The following is a 25,736-nucleotide window of genomic DNA, read 5'->3' as shown; positions in this document are numbered from 1 at the left end:
AGGATATCGGTGCATTGTTCTGCCTGTGACACAAGGCAGAACAATGTCACTGTCACACACAGGTAGTGTTTCCTTGTTTCACATCTCCATACAAAGACCATCTCTTTACACATGCCTGCTGCAATTGTGTAGAAAAGGTATGAGCAAGGACCTGAAGCTTATTAAAAGACACACATTTCAATACAACAAACGTTACACTGGGAGAAATGTTCACTTAGAACATATGAAATAGGAGAAGAATATTTGGACCCTCGAGCCTGCTCTGCCATTTAAGAAGATCATCGCCGATCTGATCATGGACACAGTTCCAATGTTTAGTCCTAGTTCGGGTGGTAAGCTGCATTTGACAATAATCAATTCAGATACCTTCAATCTTTACGTCTTTATTGATACAGCTTCGGACCTGTTACCAAACTGCCAGCACAGAGTCTACAGATTCCGGGGCAGGCAGACAAAATATCTGCCTATCCTCACAGACGCATCCCTTTTATTCTTACAAACCGAAGGAGGTAAGGCCTGCTTCATCAATCACAGTGTGTTACTAGGGCTTCATGAATTGACAGCCTGTTTATCTTTAGAACACTTTATGCTTTTACGAGCGGAATAGCCCAGCGTAATCACACGAAGCAAATGTGTTCCTTATCAAGTCATGGCCATAAACCCTTGTTCATCAGTGATGACTTTGTCCACTACTTTCTCACAGGAAACCAATTCTGTCTTTTCTTGTTTTCTTATTGATTCGTAGAACCATTTTATTAACCCTTTCATGATTCTTCCACCTACATTCACAACAATTCCCTGCCCACTCCCCATAATCCTTTACTCCCTTATCACTCAAAAATCTGTCCATCTCTGCCTTAATTATATTCAAAGACCCAGCCTCCACACCTCTCCCAGGCAGAGAATTCCATAGATTTACAACCCTCAGAGAAGAAATTCCTCATATCCGTTTCACATGGGTGTCCACTTATTCTAAGATATGTCCCCAAGTTTTAGTTTCCCCTGAGTTGAAATATTCTTCCTGCATCCACCTTGTCGAGCCCCCTCATTATCTTATAAGTTTCGATAAGATCACCTCTCATTCTTCTGAGCTCCAATGTGTATAGGCCCAACCTACTCAACTTATCTTCATAAATCAACCCCCTCATCTCTGGAATCAACGTAGTGAACTTTCTCTGATCAGCCTCCAATGCAGGTATACCCTTCCTTAAATATGGAGACCAAAATACAGATTCCATTACAGGCAAAATGCCAAGCAAACCAGCAGCACACTGGCACCTTAACAGTGTCTCATCGGCCTACATGTTTTTCTTAAAATCTATTTGCTGAGAGGATATAAACATAAACCAGGTTTACAGGCGTGATGCTCTATTCACATATTGAAGGTAGAAGAGATGCTGTGGGACACATGCTAAGTCCAGTAGCTGAAAGTGATTAACAGACTGGGTTTTGTGTTTACTGATCCCAGGCGTGTTACCAACACCAGCAAAATCGAAGCCCAAGGAATAACGGGGACAGTGGCAGCATGGATATGAAAGTGGCTAAGTGACACAGACAGAGTAGTGGTGAATGGTTGTTCTTCAGACTGGAGGAAGTGGTGTTCCCCAGGGGTCGGTATTGGGGCCACTGCTTTTCTTGATCTATATTAATTACTGAGACTTGGGTGTCCAGGGCACAATTTCCAAATTTGCAGATGAAACAAACCTTGGAAGGATAGTGAACACCGAGGAGGATAGTGATCGACTTCAGAAAGACATACAGGCTGATGGAATGGGCAGACATGTGGCAGATTAAATTTAACGTGGAAGAGTTAAAAGTGATATATTTTGTTCGGAAGAGGAGAGGCAATATAAACTAAATGATACAATTTTAAAGGGGTGAGTGAACAGAGACCCAGGAGTATGTGTGCACCAATCGCTGAAGGTGGCAGCGCAGGTTAAGAAAGTGGTTACAAAGACTTACGGGACCCTAGGCTTCATGAATAGAGGTATAGAATACAGAAGTGTGGATATTATGATCAACCTGCATAAAATATTGGTTTGGTCTCAATTGGAGTATTGTGTCCAATTCTGAGCACTGCATTTTAGTAATATGTGAAGGCTTTGGCGAGGGTGCAGACAAGATTTACGAGAATGATTCCAGGGATGAGAGACTTCAGTTATGTGGATAGTCTGGAGAAGCTGGGGTTGTTCTCCTCAGAACAGAGAATATTGCGAGGAGATTTGACAGAGGTGTTCAAAATCATGAGGGGTCTGGACAGCGTAGATATAAACTGTGCCCATTGGCAGTAGGGCCGAGAACCAGAGGACATAAATTTAAAATGATTAACAAAAGAACCAAAGGCAACATAAGAAAAATATTTTTTACGTAGCTAGTGGGTAGGATCAGGAATGCACTGCCTGAAAGGATGGTGGAGGCAGACTCAATCACGGCTTTCGAAAGGGAAATAGATAAGTACCAGAGAGAGATAAATCTGCAGGGCCATGGGGAAAGGGAGGGGGAGTGGGATTAGCTGAATCTATTGCAGAATAGCCAGCATGGGCTCAATGGGCCAAATGGTCTCCTTCCGCGCTATAACCAGTCTCGGGTTCTAAGATGATGAAAAACCTGTTGCCCAGGATGCTCCATCTCTCGGGCACTGGCATCTAGTTGGGAACAGAGACCCTGAAGCCCCACCCACTCTCTGTTCCTGAACCAAGATGGCCACGCATGCACCCTGACCCCGCCCTGTGCAAGATGGCGGCCAGTGACCCCGCTCACCTGTGACTGTCGGCTCTAATTCGGGGCCTGAGGCCGACACCGGGTGTTGACAGAGCTTCCCAGCCCACCAGTGGGTCCTAGTCCTGCCCTGCTGCCACAATCCCCTCCTGTCTCCCGGAACTGCCTGTCCAACCGAAGTCCGCCTCCACTGCCTGCACAGACAGACTCGGCCCTGCCCACCGGGGGCCGCAAGCCCCGCCCGCTGAGCCAACCCCGCCCCTCGCACACTCCGATTGGTTAAAGGACCAGCCGTCTGGTCCGTCCGCCAGCCCTGCACTGCGCTCTTCGCTCCTCCTATTGGTCGGGAGGCACGTCAATCTGTCGGGCAGTGTGAGCTGAGCATGCGTGGTGGGTGAGAGATGGGTGGGAGTGAGGGAGCGGGTTAATAAACCCCGGTGGGGCGGGGGGGTCGCGGGCCTCACTCAGCCCGAGTGGTGGCCCAGGCCGCACCCGAGAGAAAACACTCCACATCATCCGCTTTACACACCCGCTGTGGGCCTCAGGCCCGAACAAGAAACGCGGGCAGATGTCTCCGGCCTGAAACATTTCCCTGTCAGTCCCTGTTCCCGGAGGAGTGTGAGATTCCGGTGGGGAGGCCTTCTCTTCCCGCACTGCAAAGCGCACTCCCCTCCTCCAGGTTCCCACGCAGGAGATGCAGTGACGTGTGACTGCTCAACCAATCAGGTAAAGTATTCTCAATTAACAGTAAGCGGATCTCCCTATCTCCGAGTTCTCATTGCCGTTCATTGAGAAAAACAACAAACACAATAACACTAAATAAAACATTAGAAACACACCGTCATTCAAATTAAAGTTAATAAATATATTAGAGAAAAAAAACATTTGCGAGTTTTTACAAAGGTTTTTTAAATTATGGTTTAAAATAATCTAGTGGGCAGAGTTTCTAAAAAAAATAATGTTTTTTTTTAAAAGTTATTTTCTGTTTAAAGTGTGTTTTAAAACACTTACGCCTGTAAAAGTAGGCTATGCTCCTGTTTTTTATCTGGTGCAAGAGGTTTGAGGACATTTGCTGTGCAAGATATGGGTAAATCCTGCAATCTTGCCCATGCAAATGTCCTCGCTCCCGATATGCGTTGGATCTGTCAAGCGCATTGTGTGCTGGAAACTGGCTTTTGCGATGCCTTCCCGGGTCCTTGCACGCTCCGTACGGATCCGGGGAGGCCAGGATTTCCAGGCCAATGTTGTGAGTTCCTATCCTGGACTTTTGATGCTTTTGTAAACTCCTGTTACAGGCTGTGAGAAGGGTAGTATTTACAGACTGCACACTCAAACTCAACATCACATTAAGGTCTGACAGAGTCACTTCATTCACCAGGGCCCCAATATCATCGGCCTTTGAATGTGGAAGGTTAAACGTTTGTTGTGTGTGTGGGAAAAGATTTCAAACATCAGTGTGACGGGAAAAGCACCGAGACTCTCTCTCACACACACACACAAACACGAGCGAGAGTGTTCCAGTGTACTGCCTGTGGAAAGAGCTTTAATCAGTTACACAATCTGAAAAAACATCGCACCATTGACAGCGGGGAAAAACCGTACACGTGTATTGTGTGTGGACGAGGCTTCAACTGTTCGTCCAACCTGGAGAGACACAAAGACACCCGCACCACGGAGAAACCGTGGAAATATGGGAACTGTAGGAAGAGATTCAATTACCCGTCCCAGCTGGAAATTCATCGACGCAGTCACACTGGGAAGAGGCTGTTCAGTTGCTCTTACTGTCTGACGACTTCAAAAAAATCATCGTACGTGCGAAACACCAGCAAATGTATACTAGGGAGAAGCCGTTCACCTGCTCAGTGTGGGAAGGGATTTTCTCAATCCAACCACACCCTGGCACACCAGCGAGTTCACACTGGCGAGTGATCGTTTAGGTGCTCCAACTGTGCAAAGACATTTGCTCACTCGCCCAACCTACTGAAATACCAGTGAGTGCACACCAGGGAAAGGTCATTCACCTGCTCCGTATCTGGGAAGGGATTCACTCGTTCATCTAACCTGCTGACCCACAAGCGAGTTCACACTGGGAAAAAGTCGTCTCCTGCTCGGTGTGTGGGATGAGATTCACTCAGTCATCCAACCTCAGGACACACCAGCTTGTTCACACCGATAACATACCTTTTAAATGTTCTGACTGTGGGAGGAGCTTTTAGATCACAAAGAATCTGCTGACACACCACTGCATTCACACTGGGGAGAGACCGTTCACCTGCCGTGAGTGTGCAAAGGGATTCACTAATTTTTCCAACGGGCTGACACACCAGCGAGTTCACAAATAGAAACATAGAAACATAGAAAATAGGTGCAGGAGCAGGCTATTCAGCCCTTCTAGCCTGCACCGCCATTCAATGAGTTCATGGCTGAACATGAAACTTCAGTACCCCCTTCCTGCTTTCTCGCCATAACCCTTGATCCCCCGAGTAGTAAGGACTTCATCTAACTCCCTTTTGAATATATTTAGTGAATTGGCCTCAACTACTTTCTGTGGTAGAGAATTCCACAGGTTCACCACTCTCTGGGTGAAGATTCAGGGGTTGGATTCTGCTGTTACTGTTTATCAAATCCAGGCTTCAACCATGTTCATTCGGGCAGTTGGGGTTTGGTAAAGCTGATGTGAGTAATCCCTATAACTGTGCTGGAGTTTAATCTGTTTCAATGTCACATAAATCAGGTTTGTTTCACACACACTCAGTGTGTCGAGTCCTTGATGTCTCGACACATAGACGAGCTGATTGAGCACTTGTTACAAACTGTGTGGAATCCATTTCAGAACTGAGTTCCCACAACATTTTAAAAGATAGATCTGCAAGAAGTCCAAGTCTGACAGGAAATAAACGTTTCTCATATCACAGGATCCAGTCCAACCATCCAGGAAAGTGAGTCCCTATAATATTGGATTTTAACCTATGGGAAATATTCTGATAATCTGTTATTGTCACAGGGCAAAGCAGCATTGTTGGTTTAACATCAATTTAGTCAAACTCAATGGGCAATCCAATCTCCAAAGGGGATTAACTCCTTAAAGCTGATGGTCTCGGCAGTTCTGAAGTTAATTTCTCATTGTGAGGTGTCAGAATGAGAAGCTTTAACAACAACTGATGTTTCACAAAGGGATTTCTCACCAGACCAAAGGACATTGGTGGAGTTTAATGGACTGTTTGTGTCACTAGGCTACAGGAGGCTTTTTTTAACAGAAGGAAAGCTGGTGACAGCAAACAGACAGTTTAACAGCCTGTCCATGGTCCACTCTAACCCCCACCTTCTATCTCTCACTATTTATGGACATTGCTGCAGTAATTACTCCTCTGACATTTTCTCCCTTGTCCCTCTTGCAGCCCTAATACACGGCCCTACAGAACATCTCTCCCTACATCCTCACTGTGCTGGAATCCACAATAGTCTCCCCATCTGCTCCTTGTTCTCTACCTGGATCCTAAAACTACTGAACTAAGTCTGCCCCTCCTGAAGTCTACAGGCTGTAACGCTGAAGCTTGGTGTCCCTCAGTCCTGTCTCCTTGATTTATCTACCCTTCTCTCCTCCTCTTTCCCCCTTGGTTATGTTCAACAATCTGGGCCCTGGCCCTTCTCAGGGGATTCTAAAGAGAGTAAACTTCCCTCTGCACTGTTCCAACAAACACTCGCAGGGCAGGTACAGCACGGGTTAGATACAGAGTAAAGCTCCCTCAACACTGTCCCAACAAACACTCCAAGGGCAGGTGCAGCACGGGTTAGATAGAGAGTAAAGCTCCCTCTACACTGTCCCATCAAACACTTCCAGGGCAGGTACAGCACGGGTTAGATACAGAGTAAAGCTCCCTCCACACAGCCCATCAAACACTCCCAGGGCAGATACAGCACGGGTTAGATACAGAGTAAAGCTCCCTCAACACAGCCCATCAAACACTCCCAGGGCAGATACAGCACGGGTTAGATACAGAGTAAAGCTCCCTCTACACTATCCCATCAAACATTCTCAAGACATTTACAGATACAGAGTAAATCTCCCTCTGCACTGTCCCATCAAACACTCCCAGGGCAGGTACAGCACGGGGTTAGATACAGAGTAAAGCTCCCTCGACACTGTCCCATCAAACACTCCCAGAGCAGGTATAGCCCAGGTTAGATACAGAGTAAAGCTCCCTCTAAACTGTCCCATCAAACAGTCCCAGGGCAGGTACAGGGGGTTAGATACAGAGTAAAGCTCCCTCTAAACTGTCCCATCAAACACTCCCAGGGCAGGTACAGGGGGTTAGATACAGAGTAAAGCTCTCTCTACACTGTCCCATCAAACACTCCCAGGGCAGGTACAGGGGGTTAGATACAGAGTAAAGCTCCCTCTACACTGTCCCATCACACACTCCCAGGGCAGGTACAAGGGGTTAGATACAGAGTAAAGCTCCCTCTACACTGTTCCATCAAACACTCCCAGGGCAGGTACAGGGGGTTAGATACAGAGTAAAGCTCCCTCTGCACTGTCCCATCAAACACTCCCAGGGCAGGTACAGGGGGTTAGATGCAGAGTAAAGCTCCCTCTACACTGTCCCATCACACACTCCCAGGGCAGGTACAGGGGGTTAGATACAGAGTAAAGCTCCCTCTAAACTGTCCCATCAAACAGTACCAGGGCAGGTACAGGGGGTTAGATACAGAGTAAAGCTCCCTCTAAACTGTCCCATCAAACACTCCCAGGGCAGGTAGGGCATGGGGTGGATGCTGATGTGAGCATTGAGGTTGGGTGTCACTGGTGCTGACCTCACTGCCTGTTGTGTTTGCAAAATCACAAATTGGGGCATACCTGTGTGAAGTATTATGAGAATCCAAAGAAATTCCCTTTGAATGGGCACAGCGACTCTTTCCCTTTAAACAGCAACAGAGACTGTGTGAAACTAAGAAAGAAGCATTAATGGACGATTAAAAGTAAACCGGATGATGGCGCCTGTAAATAGCGCTCCACAAGCCGACATCCGACTGAACGGCGACTGCTGAAGCTGTTGGGTCAGAACCAGGGGGCGAGAGCCAATGTTTGAGACGGGGCGCTGTACACGGTGATAACATCAGCATCACGGAGCGCAGCAAAGTGAGGCGCAACGTGTTACCGCCACCTCAAAACTCCCGACAGATTTAGCAGGAGGTGCTGTTCTCACCGCGTCCGGTCACAAACTCATTTAAACCCCGTTATCGCCAGCCGGGGGCACTGACAGGAGACTTAAAGGAGCAAAATTTCACCCCTCTCCCTTTAAACATGGACAGAGATAATGCAAATTGAAACAGGCACAGAGACACCCCAAGCCGCTGGAGAAATACCACCAACGCTGTCTCCGCAAGATCCTACACATCCCCTGGGAGGACAGACACACCAACGTCAGTGTTCTCGATCAGACCAACATCCCCAGCATCAAAGTACTGACCAGCTTTCTGGGCAGGCCACATTGTCCACATGTCCCACACCAGGCTCCCAAAGCAAGTGCTGTACTCGGAACTCCTACACGGCCAGCGAGCCCCAGGTGGGCAGAGGGAACGTTGCAAGGACACCCTCAAAGCCTCACTGATAAAATGTAACATCCCCACCGACACCTGGGAGTCCCTGGTCACAGACCGTCCAAAGTGGAGGAAGTGTATCCAGGAGGGCACTGACAATCGCCGAGAGTGTGCAGAAATCAAGCTCAGGCAGCGGCAAGAGTGAATGGTAAACCTGTCCCACCCTCCCTTTCCCTCAACCACTATCGGTACCACTTGTGACATACACTCTCATTCACTTGGGCTGCTCAGTCACCTGACAATTCACCTTTACACTGGAAGCAAGTCTTCCACCATCCCCAGGGACTGTCCACCATGATGATGATGATGATGATGATGATGAAAGAGGCACAGTGATACTGCCCCTTTAAACAGACACAAATCTTTTCGAGGAGACACATAAACATTCGGTCAAGTGACCCCCGAGCTGGGGGACACTCCAAACATTTTTCAACTGCCCCTTTTTTTGGTCTTTTTGGGGGAGTTTTTTTTACTTTTTTTTTTGTTTTGTTTTGTGATTTTATTGGGCAATAAAATCATATCTTTTTACAAGTGCCCCCTATAAATGGGGAGGGGGACACTATAAAAAACCGGCAATTAAAACAAATTAAACTTTAAAACATAAAATCAAATTAAAATTTGGTTGCCGGTGATGATGATGCACTCCAGTGTCTCCGGCGCCAACCTCTCATGGAAGGCCGCGAGCGTACCGGTGGACACCGCGTGCTCCATCTCTAAGGACACCCTGGTGTGGATGTACGCACAGAAGAGAGGCAGGCAGTCAGTCTGAACGACCCCCTCGACCGCCCGCTGCCTCGACCGGTTGATGGCACCCTTGGCCGTGCCTAGGAGCAGTCCTACGAGGATGTCCTCCGAACTACCCGCTCCCCTCCGCACAGGGTGCCCAAAGATCAGGAGTGTGGGATTGAAGTGCAGCCAGAATTTCAGGAGCAGCCCCTTTAAATATTGGAACGGGGGCTGCAACCTCGTACATTCAATAAAAACGTGCAACATGGACTCTTCCAGACCGCAGAAATTGCAGGCGGCCTGGGAACCCGTAAACTGGCTTAAACATTTGTTGCACGGGACTGCTCCGTGCACCACCCTCCAGGCCAAGTCCGCGATAAACAGTGGCTGGACTCCTGCGTAGAGTGCACTCCATCGGGGACCCCCGCCTCCTCCGGACGGCAAGATGGTATGCCATGGTGTGTCCGGACGGCCGGCGAGGATGGCAAAGTTGAGAGTGTGCAGGAGCAGCCCGTACAGGAAAACCCTCCGTGCGGAACTGAAAGGCAAGGAGGGGATTTCCTCGAGGCGGCTCAAGTTGTGAGGCGCCGGCTCCTGAGGGAGCTTCCGGGGTTTGGCGCCGATGAGGAATTCCGTCCGGACGGGAGTCAGTTTGGAAGAGATCGCCCCACGTGCATGAGCCTCGTCGATACACCTAACGGCGTCAGGGCTCAAAGCTGTTTTTAGCGACTTGATGGCATCGGCCGCGCGGCGGACATCGACCGAATTTAGGCACCGTGCCAGCAGGTCTGGCGCCATCCAGCCCGCTCCCCTGCCATCGAGCAGGTCCCTTACCCTGGTCACCTCACCAGCCACAGCCATCTCGTCCGTCCGCCACCTAAAACCTCGGTCGTGGAGGTACGGATTCCCGAGCAGCGGCTCCTGCAGGACAGCCACCACTCCAGCCGGTGGAGAGCAGCACTTGGTGGAGACTTTGTTCCAGACCCTGGTGAGTTCCTTGCAAAAGACAGGCAGCTCCTGGATGGCGGTCCTTACTCCCCCCAAGCTCACAAACAGGAGCTGCTTGTAGTAATTGAGGCCGTGCTGCTGGCGTAAGAAATATATCGCCAGAGCACGCCACCTAGGAGGGGGCTCGACGTAAAGGTATCTCTGCAGGGTCTGAAGACGGAAAGTCGCTAGATGGGTGCTGACGCACACCAACGACTGACCGCCCTCCTCAAGCGGGAGACTCAAGACCGCAGCAGAGACCCAGTGCTTCCTGTTGTTCCAGAAGATGTCCACCAGCTTCTTCTGTATCTTGGCGACAAGCGTAGGAGGAGGGGTCAAAGTGAACAGCCGGTACCACAGCATAGCGGCCAACAGCTGGTTTAGGACTTGCGCTCGACTCCTGTAGGACAGCACTCGTAGCAGTCCTGTCTAGCGTCCTAGGCGAGCGGCGACCTTGGCTTCCAGCTCCTGCCAGTTCGCCGGCCAGGCTTCCTCGTTGGGGCTAATGTTGACTCCCAGATAGAGGAGATGGGTCGTGCTCCAGGCAAAAGGCCTGAGCTCCTCCGGCAGGGAGTCCACCCACCACTGACCCAACAGGAGTCTGGAACATTTCTCCCAGTTGATCCTGGCGGAGGATGCGGCCGAGTAAATCTCCTGGCACTCACGCATCCTCCGCAGGTCAGCGGGATCCTCTACCGTGGGGAGCACGTCATCGGCGTAAGCTGAGAGGACGACCTCCACGCCCGGTCCTTGCAGAGCCAGTCCCGTCAACCTCGTCCGCAGGAGGCACAGGATAGGCTCCACGCAAAAGACATATAACTGGCCGGACATGGGGCATCCCTGGTTCACCCCTCTCCGAAAGCGAAGGGGCGCCGTCAAGGACACGTTAACCTTATTCAGACACTCCGCGGCAGCGTACAAAGGTCGGATCCGAGCGACGAAATGCATCCCGAACCTGAAAGCGCGCAGAGTTCCGAACAGATAATCATGATCCACCCTGTCGAACGCTTTCTCTTGGTCGAGGGTTAGGAAGGTGATCGACAGACCAGCCTCCTGGGAATAATGGATGAGGTCCTGGACCAGATGGATGTTGTCGTGGATTGTCCGGCCCGGGACCGTGTAGGACTGGTCGGGGTGGATCATGTGGTCCAACACGGTGCCAAGGCGAGCAGACATCGCCCTGGCGAAGATTTTGTAGTCCGTGCTGAGGAGGGAGACCGGGCGCCAGTACTTAAGGAGGCGGAGATCGCCCTTCTTAGGCAGCAGGACGATGACTGCCCTGCGCCAAGAGAGGGGCATCTCCCCGGTCGCCAGACTTTCCCCCAGGATCCGCGCGTAGTCTCCCAGCAGGAGGTCCCAGAACGCCCTGTGTAACTCCACGGTCAGCCCGACCAGCCCCGGGGATTTTCCCCTCGAGAGCCGGTCGAGGGCGCCGGTCAGCTCCGCCAGGCTTATTGAAGCTTCCAAATTTTCGGCGCCCTCCGGGCTGACCTTCAGCAGGTCCTCCCACAAAACTCTACACTCTTCCTCGCTGGACGGCTCCGGAGAGAATAGAGCCCCTTAATAGTCTCGGGCCATGTTGATGACGCCCTCCGGATCCGAGACGAGAGAGCCGTCGTCGGCCAGCAGTGTCAGGAGCTGCTTACCGTCAACCTGTCTTTTTTCCAACGAGTAGAAGAAGGGGGAGCCGCGGTCCAGATCCCGCAGGAACCGGATGCGCGACGACAAGAATGCGCCTCGGGACCCGACGAACTGCACGTCCTTCAGTGCGGCCTTCTTCGCTTCATACACCGTCCACAGGGCCGGGTCCTCGACGACTTGACCGAGACCAGCGTGTGGATTATTCATAAAACATTTTAACATTTCCTTTTACTGCCGGATCGAGCAAGTCCCCGGGGTTGTTGATTGTTTGGTGGGCAGGCTCAGGTTCGGCCTTTTCAGCCCCACCCGCCTCAGTCCCCAGGACGTTCGGCTGGCGGCAACGCATTCCTCTGCCGGCCCCACGCCCCCCACGACAGGCAGATCTTCCTTGCCATCCCCAGGAGGCAGAGGCTGGGCAGCCTCGACTGTCTCCCCCTCCCCGGGGACAGATTCCTCCCGCCTACGGCACAGTTTGTGGGCGCTGGTGGGGGACGAGGGACGAAGGGATGTTGTTCCCGTCCGCCTCACTGGAGCGGCGCTTCCTTTTTTCCCTGGGGGGGCCCGGAGGCAGGGAGACCTCAATGTCTGCCGAGGCCTCCCGCACCGCTCCCACCTTCTGTTTTTCTTGCCCGCACCTGAGCCCCCCTGCGGTATTGGTTTAGGGCTCGGGCACGGGCTCACGGCACCCCGCGCTCGCCGGTGAGAGGTTTGGACTGAGCGCGGTGATTGGACTCTCCGGCGCACTGAGGGGACCGGCCTCGAGGTTTTTAGTCTTCCTCCACGCCTTCTTTCCACCCAGACACTCTCTCTCCCCCCTACCGGAGGCCGTGACAACAAATGCCTGCAACGATGCCCAAGCACCTACGGCTCCCGGTACGCGGACGCTACTGGGGGTAGGCGTGGTGGCGGCGCCAGCCTTGGCCGCCTTTGGTGGTTTGGCGGCCTTGGAGGCGGGGCAGTTCTTACAAACGTACCCCACCTCCATACAGCATGGCACCGCGCGCCGTCCGACATCCAGAAGATGCGGTAGGCAGTCCCCTCATCCACCACATTGAATGATCCCTCTGTCGTCTCCTCCCGCGCCAGCTGGACAAAGAGCTGGCGGCGGAAGGAGAACACGTGGCGCAGGCTGCTCTCCCTGAGGCCGAGCTGTATGTTGTTAATCCCTGACCTTACCTCCCCCAGTTGGTGTAGGTGAGGGAGGAGGAGCTCAGCGGGAACAAAGGGCGGGACGTTCGAAATGATGACCCTCTGCGCGGTGGCCTCGAGAGGGTCCACCGGCAGGAACGTCCCGCCCACCGTGAGTCCCTTTTCGAGGGCCAGGGACACCGCCCGCTCCGACCCCAGGACGAACAAAGCCTTCCCATACATTTTGGAGGCTGCGACAATGGCCGAGGGGCCGACTACCCCAGCCATCGCCCGCACGCACTCCTCAATGCTCATTGTGGGGTGAGTGTAGTTCTTGACCCCGTGTTTCTTCGCTTTTAGTTACTTACTGGCAGGGCAGCAGGAGGCGCCGTGGCTAAGGATGCCTCCTGCGTATAATTCTTCATTGGCCCTGTCACCGGCATGGATCGTGTCGCCATCACGGGGTTCGTTTAAGGGCTGCACTCAACCCAAAGTCACAGGCCTCAATGGCCTCGTTTAATATATGAGCAGAGGGAGCTCTTAAGGAGGCACACCTCTCCCCCAGTGAACGATTTGAGGAGGGGCCATGCTGCCTCTGCTCGGTTGACTTAATTTGTTTAGTTAAAGAGGAAAGGGGCTCTCAGAGAGAGAGAGAGGGGAGAGACAGAGAGAGAGAGTGGCGGGTGGGAATGAGGTAAGCTCTCCCATCACAGTGATGAGCAGCTGTTGCTGGGATGCACCCCCCAGAATGTGAAAGGACAAAGTCTGAAGAATGGTCTTCGGGTGGGGGGAAAAGATGTCTTCATCTGGGCAAACTGGAGCAACCCAGGCACAGTACTCCAAACGATGTTAATTGGAGTGATTAACAAATCTTCAGCCAAGTAGCGCCAGCTATCCCAGGCTAGGCAATTGCGGAGGGGTGCTTCAGTGGTGTGTGGGGCAAATTTGTTCAGGAACAGCTTTGCAGTTCAAACGGCCGAAAATACAATGTTCCCTGACCGCGAATCGAACCCAGGCCGCAGCATTGAAAGCGCCAAAACCTAACCACTAGACCACCAAGGAAGTTGCTGCACATTTGCTTGCCAACAAGCAGACCAACACAGTCTGTCCTGCTTGCTCCTTCCAAATTCTCACCACATTCGCGCCAGGAAAAACTGTTGGAAGCAAATTGCATTTTTTGTGTAGAACACCAAAGATATGTCCGCGCATCCACAGCATCACGTGCGGGTAGGCATCCACTGAAATCTATTTCATTCTGTCCTTTTCTCGGGATTTTTCACACTCGGTGCCGGGTGAACATTTCATTTGGTGTTTTTGTCCTGAACTGCAGTCTTTTGCCCATCTCCAGGCGACAGAACCGTTCTGTCTGTCTGTTTCTACTTTTGAGCATTTACAGGAACAGGCCTCCGGTTCATCGTTTATCAGCAAACCAAGAAACACAAATAAACAGAAAGATGTGCCTCTCAACCCCGTCGGCAAATGACTGTTATTCCAAATAATTCCCAACCCTTGGGATTCTGTGTGGATTTGTTTCATTATAAAGATTTGATTTTCAACGTGACTAAAAACCGAATAAAAATTATGAAAAACACTGGAATGGCCCGTACGGGGATCGAACCCGCGACCTTGGCGTTATTAGCACCACGCTCTAACCAACTGAGCTAACCGGCCACAAATTGTGTTAACGTTGCGTGAAAGCTCAGTCTGCGGGGATTGTGTTTCCAACTCACACTGGGTGACAGATTTACTGCATAAACATTGAACACATCACATCGCTTAAACATTGTTCACCCTTCATCTACAACACTGCGCAGAGTGTAAATAGAACGTAACAGAAAAAGAGCGCTAAATCTAAAAGCAATTCACGTTAAAAATTATTATCACGCAACCGCTGAACAGCCCACTGTCCCGATATAAAATCAGCCATTACCCTTAGAATGAAGGGAACGCGAAATAACCAGAAATTGCTGAAACACGGGATTGAACCAGGAACCATCTGGATCTTCAGTCAAACGCCTTCCCAACTCAACTATTTCGGCGTGACAGTGAACGAAGCAAAGTTTTCTCACACCTTTTTGAAAGAAAACCTGACCCCGGAAGGAATTGCCCCACCCACTCAGTCCTCATTTCGGGGCAATGGGTCCCAAACACATCTCAGAGCTCAGGTTGTGTTAATGTAAAGTATAATGATACCGAAAATCTTAATGCTCATGTTCCTTATCACTGCCCACGATGCAGGCAGTGGTCTTGTACACGTTGCTAAGTTCAAAATGTGTATTTTTTCGCACTGGCAATGAATTAACTGATATCTGTGCTGTGATCAACTAGGTTTCTTAGGGTGATGTCGTGCAAGAACGTAATGGAAGCCTAATTATATTGGTGATTGTTCTCACACTGCAGTTAAATGTTGGCAAACTTACAGTGACAATCAGCAATTCTTGTTCCACATGTTGATTTAATGTTCTGCTGAAGTCTTCATAAAGAAACAAAGCTTGCACAACAGGCTCGATCTCACCGTATCACACAGTGAAACATACTGGAGAGTTTATAACTGTTTGAGAACATAAAATGTCAGTAAAATACCCCGTTCTTTTCTCGACACTGATGGGCTGTGAAAGGGAGACCGGCCGAAGTCCCACTTAGCCGCACTGACCCCGAGGCAAGGTGAAATTCTAACAGGTTCAGTCCATAGCAGTGCTATGCTGAAGAGAGATAAGTGTCGCGAATAAAGGAGAGATTTAACAATACTGATGTTGAATGTCGGTTAGATCAATCACTCCATGAATTCACTGCTGGGAAATTCAGAGCTTGTAAATTGCCTGTGAACGCTAAACATAGACACACAGTGAGCCAATGTGCAATATAGGAGGGGCCCAGGCCAAATGAATGCTCGGGATAAGTTATCAGTGGCCATGGCCCAGGCATTCACTGATTCCAGTCTTGCACACGTTGCTAAGTTTAAAATGCTGTATATTTCCACACTGGCAATGCATTGACAGATGATAAGCTAGAGTGACGTGCCGCAAAAATGTACACGGAAGGATAAAGTTAGCCATGATTGGCAACATTTACGGTGTCAATCAGCACTTGTTGAGCGAGATCTCCTCATTTACTGCTGACTTTAAAAATGAAGGCACAGAAGTGTATGCTGTATCACTGCAACGAATGATGCGCTGCTGATGGTTGGGGCAGCAAGAGTGCAATGAGCTGTAAATTTGTTCAGGAACAGCCTTGCAGTTCAAACGGCCGAAAATAAATTGTACCCTGACCGGGAATCGAACCCAGGCCGCAGCGGTGAAAGCGCCGATTCTTAACCACTAGACCACCAGGGAAGCTGCTGCACATTTGCTTGCAAACAAGCAGACCAACACAGTCTGTCCTGCTTGCTCCTTCCAAATTCTCACCACATTCGCGCCAGGAAAAACTGTTCGTAGCAAATGGCATTTTTTGTGGAGAGCACCAAAGATATGTCCGCGCATCCACAGCATCACGTGCGGGTAGGCATGCACTGAAATCTATTTCATTCTGTCCTTTTCTCGGGATTTTTCACACTCGGTGCCGGGTGAACATTTCATTTGGTGTTTTTGTCCTGAACTGCAGTCTTTTGCCCATCTCCCGGCGACAGAAGCGTTCTGTCTGTCTGTTTCTACTTTGGAGCATTTACAGGAACAGGCCTCCGGTTCATCGTTTATCAGCAAACCAAGAAACACAAATAAACAGAAAGATGTGCCTTTCAACCCCGTCGGCAAATGACTGTTATTCCAAATAATTCCCAACCCTTGGGATTCTGTGTGGATTTGTTTCATTATAAAGATTTTATTTTCAACGTGACGAAAAACCGAATAAAAATTATGAAAAACACTGGAATGGCCCGTACGGGGATCGAACCCGTGACCTTGGCGTTATTAGCACCACGCTCTAACCAACTGAGCTAACCGGCCACAAATTGTGTTAACGTTGCGTGAAAGCTGAGTCTGCGGGGATTGTGTTTCCAACTCACACTGGGTGACACATTTACTGCATAAACATTGAACACATCACATCGCTGAAACATTGTTCACTGTTCATCTACAACACTGCGCAGAGTGTAAATAGAACGTAACAGAAAAAGAGCGCTAAATCTAAAAGCAATTCACGTTAAAAATTATTATCACGCAACCGCTGAACAGCCCACTGTCCCGATATAAAATCAGCCATTACCCTTAGAATGAAGGGAACGCGAAATAACCAGAAATTGCTGAAACACGGGATTGAACCAGGAACCATCTGGATCTTCAGTCAAACGCCTTCCCAACTCAACTATTTCGGCGTGACAGTGAACGAAGCAAAGTTTTCTCACACCTTTTTGAAAGAAAACCTAACCCCGGAATGAATTGCCCCACCCACTCAGTCCTCATTTCGGGGCAATGGGTCCCAAACACATCTCAGAGCTCAGGTTGTGTTAATGTAAAGTATAATGATACCGAAAATCTTAATGCTCATGTTCCGTTATCACTGCCCACGATGCAGGCAGTGGTCTTGTACACGTTGCTAAGTTCAAAATGTGTATTTTTTCGCACTGGCAATGAATTAACTGATATCTGTGCTGTGATCAACTAGGTTTCTTAGGGTGATGTCGTGCAAGAACGTAATGGAAGCCTAATTATATTGGTGATTGTTCTCACACTGCAGTTAAATGTTGGCAAACTTACAGTGTAAATCAGCAATTCTAGTTCCACATGTTGATTTAATGTTCTGCTGAAGTGTTCATAAAGAAACAAAGCTTGCACAACAGGCTCGATCTCACCGTATCACACAGTGAAATATACTGGAGAGTTTATAACTGTTTGAGAACATAAAATGTCAGTAAAATACCCCGTTCTTTTCTCGACACTGATGGGATCTGAAAGGGAGACCGGCCGAAGTCCCACTTAGCCGCACTGACCCCGAGGCAAGGTGAAATTCTAACAGGTTCAGTCCATAGCAGTGCTATGCTGAAGAGAGATAAGTGTCGCGAATAAAGGAGAGATTTAACAATACTGATGTTGAATGTCGGTTAGATCAATCACTCCATGAATTCACTGCTGGGAAATTCAGAGCTTGTAAATTGCCTGTGAACGCTAAACACAGACACACAGTGAGCCAATGTGCAATATAGGAGGGGCCCAGGCCAAATGAATGCTCGGGATAAGTTATCAGTGGCCATGGCCCAGGCATTCACTGATTCCAGTCTTACACACGTTGCTAAGTTTAAAATGCTGAATACTTCCACACTGGCAATGCATTGACAGATGGTAAGCTAGAGTGATGTGCCGCAAAAATGTACACGGAAGGATAAAGTTAGCCATGATTGGCAACATTTACGGTGTCAATCAGCATTTGTTGAGTGAGATCTCCTCATTTACTGCTGACTTTCAAACGGAAGGCACAGAAGTGGATGCTGTATCACTGCAACGAATGATGCGCTGCTGATGGTTGGGGCAGCAAGAGTGCAATGAGCTGTAAATTTGTTCAGGAACAGCCTTGCAGTACAAACGGCCGAAAATACATTGTACCCTGACCGGGAATCGAACCCGGGCCGCAGCGGTGAAAGCCAAGGAAGTTGCTGCACATTTGCTTGGCAACAAGCAGGCCAACACAGTCTATCCTGCTTGCTCCTTCCAAATTCTCACCAAATTCGCGCCAGGAAAAACTGTTCGTAGCAAATGGCATTTTTTGTGGAGAGCACCAAAGATATGTCCGCGCATCCACAGCATCACGTGCGGGTAGGCATGCACTGAAATCTATTTCATTCTGTCCTTTTCTCGGGATTTTTCAAACTCGGTGCCGGGTGAACATTTCATTTGGTGTTTTTGTCCTGAACTGCAGTCTTTTGCCCATCTCCAGGCGACAGAAGCGTTCTGTCTGTCTGTTTCTACTTTGGAGCATTTACAGGAACAGGCCTCCGGTTCATCGTTTATCAGCAAACCAAGAAACACAAATAAACAGAAAGATGTGCCTTTCAACCCCGTCGGCAAATGACTGTTATTCCAAATAACATCCCAACCCTTGGGATTCTGTGTGGATTTGTTTCATTATAAAGATTTGATTTTCAACGTGACGAAAAACCGAATAAAAATTATGAAAAACACTGGAATGGCCCGTACGGGGATCGAACCCGTGACCTTGGCATTATTAGCACCACGCTCTAACCAACTGAGCTAACCGGCCACAAATTGTGATAACGTTGCGTGAAAGCTCAGTCTGCGGGGATTGTGTTTCCAACTCACACTGGGTGACAGATTTACTGCATAAACATTGAACACATCACATCGCTTAAACATTGTTCACTGTTCATCTACAACACTGCGCAGAGTGTAAATAGAACGTAACAGAAAAAGAGCGCTAAATCAAAAAACAATTCACGTTGAAAATTATTATCACGCAACCGCTGAACAGCCCACTGTCCCGATATAAAATCAGCCATTACCCTTAGAATGAAGGGAACGCGAAATAACCAGAAATTGCTGAAACACGGGATTGAACCAGGAACCATCTGGATCTTCAGTCAAACGCCTTCCCAACTCAACTATTTCGGCGTGACAGTGAACGATGCAAAGTTTTCTCACACCTTTTTGAAAGAAAACCTGACCCCGGAAGGATTTGCCCCACCCACTCAGTCCTCATTTCGGGGCAATGGGTCCCAAACACATCTCAGAGCTCAGGTTGTGTTAATGTAAAGTATAATGATACCGAAAACCTTAATGCTCATGTTCCGTTATCACTGCCCACGATGCAGGCAGTGGTCTTGTACACGTTGCTAAGTTCAAAATGTGTATTTTTTCGCACTGGCAATGAATTAACTGATATCTGTGCTGTGATCAACTAGGTTTCTTAGGGTGATGTCGTGCAAGAACGTAATGGAAGCCTAATTATATTGGTGATTGTTCTCACACTGCAGTTAAATGTTGGCAAACTTACAGTGTAAATCAGCAATTCTTGTTCCACATGTTGATTTAATGTTCTGCTGAAGTCTTCATAAAGAAACAAAGCTTGCACAACAGGCTCGATCTCACCGTATCACACAGTGAAACATACTGGAGAGTTTATAACTGTTTGAGAACATAAAATGTCAGTAAAATACCCCGTTCTTTTCTCGACACTGATGGGCTGTGAAAGGGAGACCGGCCGAAGTCCCACTTAGCCGCACTGACCCCGAGGCAAGGTGAAATTCTAACAGTTTCAGTCCATAGCAGTGCTATGCTGAAGAGAGATAAGTGTCGCGAATAAAGGAGAGATTTAACAATACTTATGTTGAATGTCGGTTAGATCAATCACTCCATGAATTCACTGCTGGGAAATTCAGAGCTTGTAAATTGCGTGTGAACGCTAAACATAGACACACAGTGAGCCAATGTGCAATATAGGAGGGGCCCAGGCCAAATGAATGCTCGGGATAAGTTATCAATGGCCATGGCCCAGGCATTCACTGATTCCAGTCTTGCACACGTTGCTAAGTTTAAAATGCTGTATATTTCCACACTGGCAATGCATTGACAGATGGTAAGCTAGAGTGACGTGCCGCAAAAATGTACACGGAAGGATAAAGTTAGCCATGATTGGCAACATTTACGGTGTCAATCAGCACTTGTTGAGCGAGATCTCCTCATTTACTGCTGACTTTAAAAATGAAGGCACAGAAGTGTATGCTGTATCACTGCAACGAATGATGCGCTGCTGATGGTTGGGGCAGCAAGAGTGCAATGAGCTGTAAATTTGTTCAGGAACAGCCTTGCAGTTCAAACGGCCGAATATACATTGTACCCTGACCGGGAATCGAACCCGGGCCGCAGCGGTGAAAAGCAAGGAAGTTGCTGCACATTTGCTTGGCAACAAGCAGGCCAACACAGTCTGTCCTGCTTGCTCCTTCCAAATTTTCACCACATTCGCGCCAGGAAAAACTGTTCGTAGCAAATGGCATTTTTTGTGGAGAGCACCAAAGATATGTCCGCGCATCCACAGCATCACGTGCGGGTAGGCATGCACTGAAATCTATTTCATTCTGTCCTTTTCTCGGGATTTTTCAAACTCGGTGCCGGGTGAACATTTCATTTGGTGTTTTTGTCCTGAACTGCAGTCTTTTGCCCATCTCCAGGCGACAGAACCGTTCTGTCTGTCTGTTTCTACTTTGGAGCATTTACAGGAACAGGCCTCCGGTTCATCGTTTATCAGCAAACCAAGAAACACAAATAAACAGAAAGATGTGCCTTTCAACCCCGTCGGCAAATGACTGTTATTCCAAATAACATCCCAACCCTTGGGATTCTGTGTGGATTTGTTTCATTATAAAGATTTGATTTTCAACGTGACGAAAAACCGAATAAAAATTATGAAAAACACTGGAATGGCCCGTACGGGGATCGAACCCGCGACCTTGGCGTTATTAGCACCACGCTCTAACCAACTGAGCTAACCGGCCACAAATTGTGATAACGTTGCGTGAAAGCTCAGTCTGCGGGGATTGTGTTTCCAACTCACACTGGGTGACAGATTTACTGCATAAACATTGAACACATCACATCGCTTAAACATTGTTCACTGTTCATCTACAACACTGCGCAGAGTGTAAATAGAACGTAACAGAAAAAGAGCGCTAAATCAAAAAACAATTCACGTTGAAAATTATTATCACGCAACCGCTGAACAGCCCACTGTCCCGATATAAAATCAGCCATTACCCTTAGAATGAAGGGAACGCGAAATAACCAGAAATTGCTGAAACACGGGATTGAACCAGGAACCATCTGGATCTTCAGTCAAACGCCTTCCCAACTCAACTATTTCGGCGTGACAGTGAACGAAGCAAAGTTTTCTCACACCTTTTTGAAAGAAAACCTGACCCCGGAAGGATTTGCCCCACCCACTCAGTCCTCATTTCGGGGCAATGGGTCCCAAACACATCTCAGAGCTCAGGTTGTGTTAATGTAAAGTATAATGATACCGAAAACCTTAATGCTCATGTTCCGTTATCACTGCCCACGATGCAGGCAGTGGTCTTGTACACGTTGCTAAGTTCAAAATGTGTATTTTTTCGCACTGGCAATAAATTAACTGATATCTGTGCTGTGATCAACTAGGTTTCTTAGGGTGATGTCGTGCAAGAACGTAATGGAAGCCTAATTATATTGGTGATTGTTCTCACACTGCAGTTAAATTTTGGCAAACTTACAGTGTAAATCAGCAATTCTTGTTCCACATGTTGATTTAATGTTCTGCTGAAGTCTTCATAAAGAAACAAAGCTTGCACAACAGGCTCGATCTCACCGTTTCACACAGTGAAACATACTGGAGAGTTTATAACTGTTTGAGAACATAAAATGTCAGTAAAATACCCCGTTCTTTTCTCGACACTGATGGGCTGTGAAAGGGAGACCGGCCGAAGTCCCACTTAGCCGCACTGACCCCGAGGCAAGGTGAAATTCTAACAGTTTCAGTCCATAGCAGTGCTATGCTGAAGAGAGATAAGTGTCGCGAATAAAGGAGAGATTTAACAATACTTATGTTGAATGTCGGTTAGATCAATCACTCCATGAATTCACTGCTGGGAAATTCAGAGCTTGTAAATTGCGTGTGAACGCTAAACATAGACACACAGTGAGCCAATGTGCAATATAGGAGGGGCCCAGGCCAAATGAATGCTCGGGATAAGTTATCAGTGGCCATGGCCCAGGCATTCACTGATTCCAGTCTTGCACACGTTGCTAAGTTTAAAATGCTGTATATTTCCACACTGGCAATGCATTGACAGATGGTAAGCTAGAGTGACGTGCCGCAAAAATGTACACGGAAGGATAAAGTTAGCCATGATTGGCAACACTTACGGTGTCAATCAGCACTTGTTGAGCGAGATCTCCTCATTTACTGCTGACTTTAAAAATGAAGGCACAGAAGTGTATGCTGTATCACTGCAACGAATGATGCGCTGCTGATGGTTGGGGCAGCAAGAGTGCAATGAGCTGTAAATTTGTTCAGGAACAGCCTTGCAGTTCAAACGGCCGAAAATACATTGTACCCTGACCGGGAATCGAACCCGGGCCGCAGCGGTGAAAGCCAAGGAAGTTGCTGCACATTTGCTTGGCAACAAGCAGGCCAACACAGTCTGTCCTGCTTGCTCCTTCCAAATTCTCACCAAATTCGCGCCAGGAAAAACTGTTCGTAGCAAATGGCATTTTTTGTGGAGAGCACCAAAGATATGTCCGCGCATCCACAGCATCACGTGCGGGTAGGCATGCACTGAAATCTATTTCATTCTGTCCTTTTCTCGGGATTTTTCAAACTCGGTGCCGGGTGAACATTTCATTTGGTGTTTTTGTCCTGAACTGCAGTCTTTTGCCCATCTCCAGGCGACAGAAGCGTTCTGTCTGTCTGTTTCTACTTTGGAGCATTTACAGGAACAGGCCTCCGGTTCATCGTTTATCAGCAAACCAAGAAACACAAATAAACAGAAAGATGTGCCTTTCAACCCCGTCGGCAAATGACTGTTATTCCAAATAATTCCCAACCCTTGGGTTTCTGTGTGGATTTGTTTCATTATAAAGATTTTATTTTCAACGTGACGAAAAACCGAATAAAAATTATGAAAAACACTGGAATGGCCCGTACGGGGATCGAACCCGTGACCTTGGCGTTATTAGCACCACGCTCTAACCAACTGAGCTAACCGGCCACAAATTGTGTTAACGTTGCGTGAAAGCTGAGTCTGCGGGGATTGTGTTTCCAACTCACACTGGGTGACACATTTACTGCATAAACATTGAACACATCACATCGCTGAAACATTGTTCACTGTTCATCTACAACACTGCGCAGAGTGTAAATAGAACGTAACAGAAAAAGAGCGCTAAATCTAAAAGCAATTCACGTTAAAAATTATTATCACGCAACCGCTGAACAGCCCACTGTCCCGATATAAAATCAGCCATTACCCTTAGAATGAAGGGAACGCGAAATAACCAGAAATTGCTGAAACACGGGATTGAACCAGGAACCATCTGGATCTTCAGTCAAACGCCTTCCCAACTCAACTATTTCGGCGTGACAGTGAACGAAGCAAAGTTTTCTCACACCTTTTTGAAAGAAAACCTAACCCCGGAATGAATTGCCCCACCCACTCAGTCCTCATTTCGGGGCAATGGGTCCCAAACACATCTCAGAGCTCAGGTTGTGTTAATGTAAAGTATAATGATACCGAAAATCTTAATGCTCATGTTCCGTTATCACTGCCCACGATGCAGGCAGTGGTCTTGTACACGTTGCTAAGTTCAAAATGTGTATTTTTTCGCACTGGCAATGAATTAACTGATATCTGTGCTGTGATCAACTAGGTTTCTTAGGGTGATGTCGTGCAAGAACGTAATGGAAGCCTAATTATATTGGTGATTGTTCTCACACTGCAGTTAAATGTTGGCAAACTTACAGTGTAAATCAGCAATTCTAGTTCCACATGTTGATTTAATGTTCTGCTGAAGTGTTCATAAAGAAACAAAGCTTGCACAACAGGCTCGATCTCACCGTATCACACAGTGAAATATACTGGAGAGTTTATAACTGTTTGAGAACATAAAATGTCAGTAAAATACCCCGTTCTTTTCTCGACACTGATGGGATCTGAAAGGGAGACCGGCCGAAGTCCCACTTAGCCGCACTGACCCCGAGGCAAGGTGAAATTCTAACAGGTTCAGTCCATAGCAGTGCTATGCTGAAGAGAGATAAGTGTCGCGAATAAAGGAGAGATTTAACAATACTGATGTTGAATGTCGGTTAGATCAATCACTCCATGAATTCACTGCTGGGAAATTCAGAGCTTGTAAATTGCCTGTGAACGCTAAACACAGACACACAGTGAGCCAATGTGCAATATAGGAGGGGCCCAGGCCAAATGAATGCTCGGGATAAGTTATCAGTGGCCATGGCCCAGGCATTCACTGATTCCAGTCTTACACACGTTGCTAAGTTTAAAATGCTGAATACTTCCACACTGGCAATGCATTGACAGATGGTAAGCTAGAGTGATGTGCCGCAAAAATGTACACGGAAGGATAAAGTTAGCCATGATTGGCAACATTTACGGTGTCAATCAGCATTTGTTGAGTGAGATCTCCTCATTTACTGCTGACTTTCAAACGGAAGGCACAGAAGTGGATGCTGTATCACTGCAACGAATGATGCGCTGCTGATGGTTGGGGCAGCAAGAGTGCAATGAGCTGTAAATTTGTTCAGGAACAGCCTTGCAGTACAAACGGCCGAAAATACATTGTACCCTGACCGGGAATCGAACCCGGGCCGCAGCGGTGAAAGCCAAGGAAGTTGCTGCACATTTGCTTGGCAACAAGCAGGCCAACACAGTCTATCCTGCTTGCTCCTTCCAAATTCTCACCAAATTCGCGCCAGGAAAAACTGTTCGTAGCAAATGGCATTTTTTGTGGAGAGCACCAAAGATATGTCCGCGCATCCACAGCATCACGTGCGGGTAGGCATGCACTGAAATCTATTTCATTCTGTCCTTTTCTCGGGATTTTTCAAACTCGGTGCCGGGTGAACATTTCATTTGGTGTTTTTGTCCTGAACTGCAGTCTTTTGCCCATCTCCAGGCGACAGAAGCGTTCTGTCTGTCTGTTTCTACTTTGGAGCATTTACAGGAACAGGCCTCCGGTTCATCGTTTATCAGCAAACCAAGAAACACAAATAAACAGAAAGATGTGCCTTTCAACCCCGTCGGCAAATGACTGTTATTCCAAATAACATCCCAACCCTTGGGATTCTGTGTGGATTTGTTTCATTATAAAGATTTGATTTTCAACGTGACGAAAAACCGAATAAAAATTATGAAAAACACTGGAATGGCCCGTACGGGGATCGAACCCGTGACCTTGGCATTATTAGCACCACGCTCTAACCAACTGAGCTAACCGGCCACA

At 48.2% G+C, this 25,736-nt stretch overlaps 6 non-coding genes across 6 annotated transcripts; all 6 read right to left on the bottom strand.

Moving 5' to 3' along the window:
* Positions 1–14,398: 14,398 nt before the first annotated feature.
* On the bottom strand, positions 14,399–14,472 carry trnai-aau (transfer RNA isoleucine (anticodon AAU)). The gene has a single exon. It is a non-coding gene; the product is annotated as a tRNA-Ile (tRNA).
* Positions 14,473–16,668: 2,196 nt separating this feature from the next.
* On the bottom strand, positions 16,669–16,742 carry trnai-aau (transfer RNA isoleucine (anticodon AAU)). The gene has a single exon. It is a non-coding gene; the product is annotated as a tRNA-Ile (tRNA).
* Positions 16,743–18,916: 2,174 nt separating this feature from the next.
* trnai-aau (transfer RNA isoleucine (anticodon AAU)) lies at positions 18,917–18,990 on the bottom strand. Its single transcript has one exon. It is a non-coding gene; the product is annotated as a tRNA-Ile (tRNA).
* Positions 18,991–21,164: 2,174 nt separating this feature from the next.
* trnai-aau (transfer RNA isoleucine (anticodon AAU)) lies at positions 21,165–21,238 on the bottom strand. The gene has a single exon. It is a non-coding gene; the product is annotated as a tRNA-Ile (tRNA).
* Positions 21,239–23,411: 2,173 nt separating this feature from the next.
* trnai-aau (transfer RNA isoleucine (anticodon AAU)) lies at positions 23,412–23,485 on the bottom strand. The gene has a single exon. It is a non-coding gene; the product is annotated as a tRNA-Ile (tRNA).
* Positions 23,486–25,659: 2,174 nt separating this feature from the next.
* On the bottom strand, positions 25,660–25,733 carry trnai-aau (transfer RNA isoleucine (anticodon AAU)). Its single transcript has one exon. It is a non-coding gene; the product is annotated as a tRNA-Ile (tRNA).
* Positions 25,734–25,736: the final 3 nt, after the last annotated feature.

This window comes from Pristiophorus japonicus, unplaced genomic scaffold (genome assembly GCF_044704955.1).
Source record: "Pristiophorus japonicus isolate sPriJap1 unplaced genomic scaffold, sPriJap1.hap1 HAP1_SCAFFOLD_216, whole genome shotgun sequence".
In the NCBI taxonomy this organism is placed as follows: domain Eukaryota; kingdom Metazoa; phylum Chordata; class Chondrichthyes; family Pristiophoridae; genus Pristiophorus; species Pristiophorus japonicus.
This window is presented reverse-complemented; position numbering and strand designations above follow the sequence as displayed.